This window comes from Otolemur garnettii, unplaced genomic scaffold (assembly GCF_000181295.1).
Source record: "Otolemur garnettii isolate 467f Iridium unplaced genomic scaffold, OtoGar3 scaffold00181, whole genome shotgun sequence".
In the NCBI taxonomy this organism is placed as follows: Eukaryota; Metazoa; Chordata; class Mammalia; order Primates; family Galagidae; genus Otolemur; species Otolemur garnettii.
Genome location: NW_003852576.1, coordinates 2,055,644 through 2,062,178, shown reverse-complemented (window position 1 = coordinate 2,062,178; position 6,535 = coordinate 2,055,644). Strand labels below are relative to the sequence as shown.

Sequence of the window (6,535 nt, the reverse complement as noted above, 5' to 3'; positions counted from 1 at the left end):
CTGCCATCCTCCCTGGGTGGCTTTGATATGAACCCCCAAGTTGTGCAGACTCCTTGATCCTTGTTTCAAGATGGGCTGGGTGGGTAGCCAGCAACAGAAGGACTGTTCTTCCCCCTGTAGGATCAGCTTTTCAGTTTATTTCTGAAGATCATTGTGAGGAATATTTCTGTTTTAATAGTACTAAATCTAAGCTGGGTGAGGTGGTACGTGCCTATAACCTCAGCTAACTGGGCAGCTGAAGCAGGGAGGATCACTGAGTGCAGGAGTTTAAGGCCGACCTGGACCATAGTGAAGTGCTTTCTCTTTAAATATAATAATAATGATATTAAGTCTTCAGTTTATGAACCTGAATATCTTCACATTTATTCAGGTCTTTATTTTTTTTCAGTGACTTCTATAGTTTTCAGTGTTCAAATCTTAGACTTCTGTTGTTAAATTTCTTTCTTTTTTGGTTTTTTACCTTTATTTGATGTGTCTAACAGTCACCAGTTGTCTTTCATGTTGACTGTGGATTTTTGAAAGTGGTAACAGGGACACAAGTAACCAAAGTATAGAGCTTCTTCGGTGAATCTTCATCTTCATTTCGTTTTCTGGACAAGCACACGTGGGTACAGTGTGGGGCATTCCTTCCGCCTTTGGCCCCGACAGCTTTGCTAAACCTGGAATCAGTGTACACATCTGGAGCCCCCATCCTTTGATGGCAAATTTCTGATCTCTTTGAGTGCCCGGGGAGCACGCTGCTTGAAGCCGGCTCCATGGATGCGCTTGTGAATGCTGATGGTGTGTTCTGGAGTCACACCTCCTCGATGGCAGAGTGGCCCTTCTTCTTGCCACCCCTCTCTGCGGGAGCCATTCTGCTGGGCCCAAGTTGGAAAGAAAGAGCACGGGATTGTGGGAGGAGAAAAGGGGTGGTTGCAAGTACAACTTCCAGCTCGTCTCTCTTATTTTCTTTTAATTTAAGTTTATTTTTTTTTATTTCAGGTTAATGTGAGGGCCCAACGAACCAAGTAAAAATATTTGAATTTGTTATGTAGAGTCCTTCCTGTAGTTATGTCCTGCACACAGAAGGGGGTGCCGAACACAATCCCGTCTTTATTTCAGGTTAATGTGAGGGCCCAACGAACCAAAATATTTGAATTTGTTATGTAGAGTCCTTCCTGTAGTTATGTCCTGCACACAGAAGGGGGTGCCGAACACAATCCCGTCTGCCACTTTGGTGCTAACATAGAATTGATTTTTTTAAAAAAATTTGCCTTTGTGTGTTCATTGCGTGTTTCAGTTCAGTGAAGTAAATATGTGTGCATATATTCTATCCAGAGTCTTTTCTTCCTTCCTTTCCCCCTTCACTCTGGGAATTTATAGTAGTTTTTCTTCAGCTCATCTGCTGTCCTTTCAGACTGTCCTGTTTTTGCTCTTTTTGATTGTTTGAATGTATTTTTAAAGTCTCTTTAGACTGTTCTGTTTCTGGCCCTGGGACAAGATTTTCCCACTTCTGTTGGCTTATTGGCGAATTGTTTTCTTGTTGGGTGTTAAACTCTGACCAGGAGGATTTTTTTGGTGGGAGTTGTTGGGTCTGGGAGTCCTATGGCAGGAACCGTGAAAACCCAGGGCCCTTCCTCATTTGCTGAGTTACTGCCCCAGGGGTGTCGTTACTTAGATGTTTGTATTATTTTCTGGATGTGACAACCCGGTGCTACATGGACATTCTGCAGGGGGTGCAAAGAAAAAAATGTGTACACATTTTAAGAAAGGAAAACACTGTGTTAGAATCGGAGTACTCAGTGTACACTGATAACAAAGATGAATGCAAGTCATGGTCGAGCATCTCTTAAAATTGCAGAAGACAAACGTGATGTGGGTATTACAATTTTTTTTAATACAGTTTTTTTTTCTTCTAGTACGTGCACATTTGTTTTTTTGGGGGGGAGGGGTTTACTTTCTCTATATTGGATCCCATACCTCTACTTAGGAGCTGTCTTGAAATTGTGATTTCTTCTTAGTGAAATGTGACCCCCTAATCTCTGTAGGTCATCAGAACCTTAGCTTTTGGACACAAAGGCTGTGCCCTGTTCTAATGGCCTTTGTATGTCTTCAAAGCTTCAACTTTCCCTCTCCCCACTTTTGAGTTCTATCTTCAGTTCGGGCCCAGGTATTTATTCCTTATGATTTGGAATTGTTTTTTATTTAAAAGTTGTTAATTATCTCTTACTCAGTTTTTCTTATGTATTTGAAACAGGCAGAGAGAGTCTTTCCCGGACATCTCCGCTTACCTTGTTGACTGGAAACTTTATCACCAGAGTGTGATTAAAGAATTTTAAGACATTTTAGTCACCAGATTGCAGTCTGTGATTTCCACAGACCTTGAGACATAGTAAGTGTCAAGTAAATATTAATTCAGTGATTGAATGTTCTACAGGTTCTTCCACTGAGGTGCCAGGTACCTGAATTTTTTTGGTAATGTAGTGAGGTGTGTGTCTTGTGGAGGGGCCACCTCCTAGGACACCACTTTTATGAGAGTCAGTAAGTTCAGTTCCAGATTTTTACATGGCCTGGGAGCCCAAGCTAGGAAATTGGCTATCCAAGGCCTGTCTGCTGCTGTTATTTTTAGGTACTCATAAACACGGACCCTGCTTTTATAGGCCTAGTAAATAAGGTTATAGCTTGGCGTTAACACTGGTAAAGTGAATTCTGTGTATTTATCTTTCACCGAAGAAAGAAATTAAATTTTGACAGTCCAAATTAGAATCCCCCCTTTGTAACTTTGCTTTGCTTCTTTTTAAAACCTCCCCTGGAATCTGCTGCTTCTGGGGTGGAGATTTGACATTTTAATTTGTTATAATAATAGAGCCTCCTTTTCCTTCGGGTGCTCTGGAACTATCACTTCCCATTTCAGTAACTGTGACTGGTCTGTGACCCGTCTTGGGTAGTAGGAATCGGGCACCCTGCAGAGAGGCCAGTTGGGGTGTCTGCTTCTGTTATAGAAAGAGACTCTTGAGAGTGTGGTGATAGAACCGTCCTTAGAGGGAATTACGTGTGACTTCCCTTTCTTCTCTTTCCATAGACTAACTTTCTTGTTCCCAGGAACCCTGTTAGAATTAGGTGAGTTTGCAGACTCCGTGCCTCATATTTTTGGGATAATAACTGTATTCAGCTCTTGGATGGCATTTTAAACCCCATCCTCCAGGTGAAGAGGATTTGAGTGATGGGCATAGATTAGAAATGCTCTCTTCTGTTTATGAGGGCAGGCTTTGACCCAGAAAGCCATGAGAAGAATTTGTTATCCTCAGGGCGGCAGCCACAGCACCTTGTGCTCGGGGAGTCGCAGGGAGGAAACACCCGACCAGGCTCCAGGGACTTCAGACCTGTCTCCTGTGAGCCGCCTCCGGAAGGGAAAGGAGAAAAGGATGTAACTTTTATGGGGCAATTTTGAAACCAAAGCAAATAGACTCATTTTCCAGGTTCCTTGGACACTTGTCGATTTATGCAAACCCGAAATTGTTCTCGGGGAAGGTGAACTCTGCTGACCTGAAGGAAGGCCACACAAGTCCTTGCAAAATGAAACTGAAGGAATTCGGAGAGGAGTGGCTTGGCATATTTCAGACTCTTGAGATAAGTTGGTTTGTTGTTAGCCTCTGTAACTTCTAGACCTTTCTGTTGTGAATACATAGAAAGAAAAAGAAAACAGCAAGCATGCGTATTGAAGGTTCTGCAGAGAACGCTTTGTGAAAAGAACATCCTGACTTTTTAGTCAGTCTCTTTTGATTTTATGGCAGACACCTAAATCCATGGATTCTGTTTCTCCCCTGAATTCTTCCCTAGGAATGTCTGATTTGGGGGAAAGTTGATCCCCCTTTCCCAAGAGTGCATAAAAATTCCCCAAAGAGCTTAAGTTCCCTACTGTTGGTTTGGAACTTGATACCCGTAACTCCAATTTGGGTGGCTAACTCTGGAAGTCACACAAACATGCTACCATCCTGTCCTTGTGACTGGGGCCTGGTTAGGGGTAAAGAGGATTTCCTGTGTGTTCTTGAATATGAGAAGATAGAAGCATTTGACTTTGAGATCACTGCTCCTCACACTGCAGGCTCCAGGGTCCAGTTTAAAGAGACTTCTCTTTTTCGCTTTGAGGTAAAAGGTGAAATCAAGGCAGAGGAGGGATCAAAGCTGGCGAAGAGAGAGACCACTACCACCACACAGGCTATGCTCTGATATGTGCAGACTTCTGTGCAGTCCCAAGAAGAGTTACACGTTGCTCTCAAAATGTTTATATTTTTCATCTGTGACCAACGGTAGAAACTGTATCATATAGAGTCAGATGATATGGTGGAGCAGTGTAGAGGGGAGGGCTGGTAAAGATGGACAGTCAGTGACGCCCAGGAAGAAAGCGATTTCCAGAGCCTCTTCCTCCAGCCGCACACAGTGGTTGGGAAGTGAGTGTGACTCAAATCCTGCACTGGCAGATCAGACGTGGGGCTGCAGGTGCCCTGGCTTTGGGCAAACTACGAATGTTTTGAGGCTACGTTACGGGCCATTATTTCATTTCCAAGAAACAGTGTTGACAGCGTCCCTTCTGAGTCACAGGGGCGAGTTTGAATTTCCTCGACTTACTGGCTGCTGGGAGGTTCCGGCTGCTGGGAGGTTCCGTTTGTTTCTCTCCAGATTTGCCAGGAGGTTTCATTTGTTTCTCTCCTCCCTGCAGGTTTACATTTCTTAATTTGTTGCATATTTCAAAACTTCCATAATGACCTACATACTTAAAGGGCACATGAAATTGGCTAGTATGGAGGGACTTAGTGAACTGGGGTCACATAGGAAGGGGCTAGAGGAATGTGTATGCTGGTGATGATGCGACATGGATGTTGCTGTTGTCACTCGATGACGGACAAGGAAACTGAGGCACGGGGAACATAAGCACCTTGTGTGATGCCACATGCAGAGTGTTGGGATTTGAAGCCAGGCCTCCTGGCCCCAGGGTCTGTGGTCCTAACCATGCTGTGCATGCTTCAGTGGGTGTGAGAGGAGTGAAAGGGGTGACAAGCCGATAAGGGGGTTCCAGGGTCAGGATTGTACTGGCCCAGGTCCTGGGGATTCCGTGTCCCCTTGGTGGCCACGTGGAGGAGTTAGTGGTACAGGGAGGAGTCAGAGGCTGCTGTACCAGGCAAGTCCAGGAACCAGGATGGTAACCTTGACAGGCGAGGGGCCTTTCTGTGTGTCGGACCCTGGGGTGGAGCTGTGAAGAAGGAGATAAAGGTCCCCACTCCTGTGGAGCTTCCGTTCACTCAGTGATGGAAACAGGTGATAGGGGAGCCTGTCTCCAGGACAGGAGATAATCCTGGGTCACGTGCTGTGCAGGAATGCACAGCAGACTGGGCAGACCCACATGACACTGGGTGACCAAGAAAGGTGTCCCTGAAGCAGTGATGTTTGAGCAGCCATCTGAAGAATAGGCCACGCCCAGCCTGGGAAGAACTAAGGGAAGCTCATTCCAGGCCTAGGGGATAGAAACTGTTCATGGCCTAGCAAGGGGCCAGGGCAGCCAGAGCGTACCGAGCCGGGTAGATGGAGCTGGAGGAAAATGCAGAGCCAGATCACACTGAAGGGTCCTGGTAAGGAATTCCGCCTCTTTGGGAAGCCGCTGGAGGCTGAGTGGGGGGCATGAACCAATGGAGAGGCTGAGTGGGGGGCATGAACCAATGGGAGGCTGAGTGGGGGGCATGAACCAATGGGAGGCTGAGTGGGGGGCGTGAACCAATGGAGAGCCAAGCTGCTAAATGGATGCACCTGTTTGATCTCAAGGGACAGGGAGGCGGGGAGAGCAGAGCAGAAGCAGTGTGGGGAATGTCCACGTAGGAGCCGGTTCCCCATCTGAGCACCTCGGAAGTCTGAACTGCAGCTAACCTAGATTTTCTGCCTGAGGAACCGTGAACAGCGAACAGCATTGCAAGCAAAGCTTCTTAGTGGTCAGGCCATGGTCAGGATTCAGAGCAACAAGACCTCACCCCACCTTTGAGCCGTTTGACAGCCAGTTTGTACTTGTCTGTATAGAGAGAACGTCAAAGGTTCACTAGTTGGAGTTTGTTATTACAGGTACTGGGGCTTGTAAACTGTTACTTCATAGGGAGAAGATGCTTTCGCTTTGGGGAACAGAAAACACTTTCTTGAGGACTTTCTTCTTCTCAAGGTGGTGACACTAAAGTGGAGACACAGTTATCCACTCAGTTCCCATATCCTGCTCCACTTTCGCTTACAGAGCTTTGGGTTAATTCAAAGTGGCCTGGTGATCAGCCTCAAAAATAGAACATGGTGGTCTCAGCCCTGATTTCTCAGCATTCCTTGTACCAGATGGGGCTGGGAACCTACCTCTGGCCCCTGACGTGTGAGAATGAGTCCCCTGGGATGTGGTGAGGTTTCTGGGAGAGCGTTTATTGTCCTGTCAGTGCTCGTCACTGCTTTGCTTGCTTCTCTCCGCTTTGAAGGCTGATGAGATGGACGGTCTGATCGCCTGGCAGCCATCGTGTCACCATGAGGTGATAAT

The 6,535-nt window shown here is 46.2% G+C and overlaps 1 protein-coding gene and 1 pseudogene across 14 annotated transcripts in view; one reads left to right on the top strand and one right to left on the bottom strand.

Annotated features, from left to right (window-relative positions):
* Positions 1–6,535, top strand: part of APBB2 (amyloid beta precursor protein binding family B member 2) — a 377,881-nt gene that overhangs the window by 147,639 nt on the left and 223,707 nt on the right. The window lies entirely within an intron of this gene.
* LOC100950049 lies at positions 488–893 on the bottom strand (annotated as a pseudogene).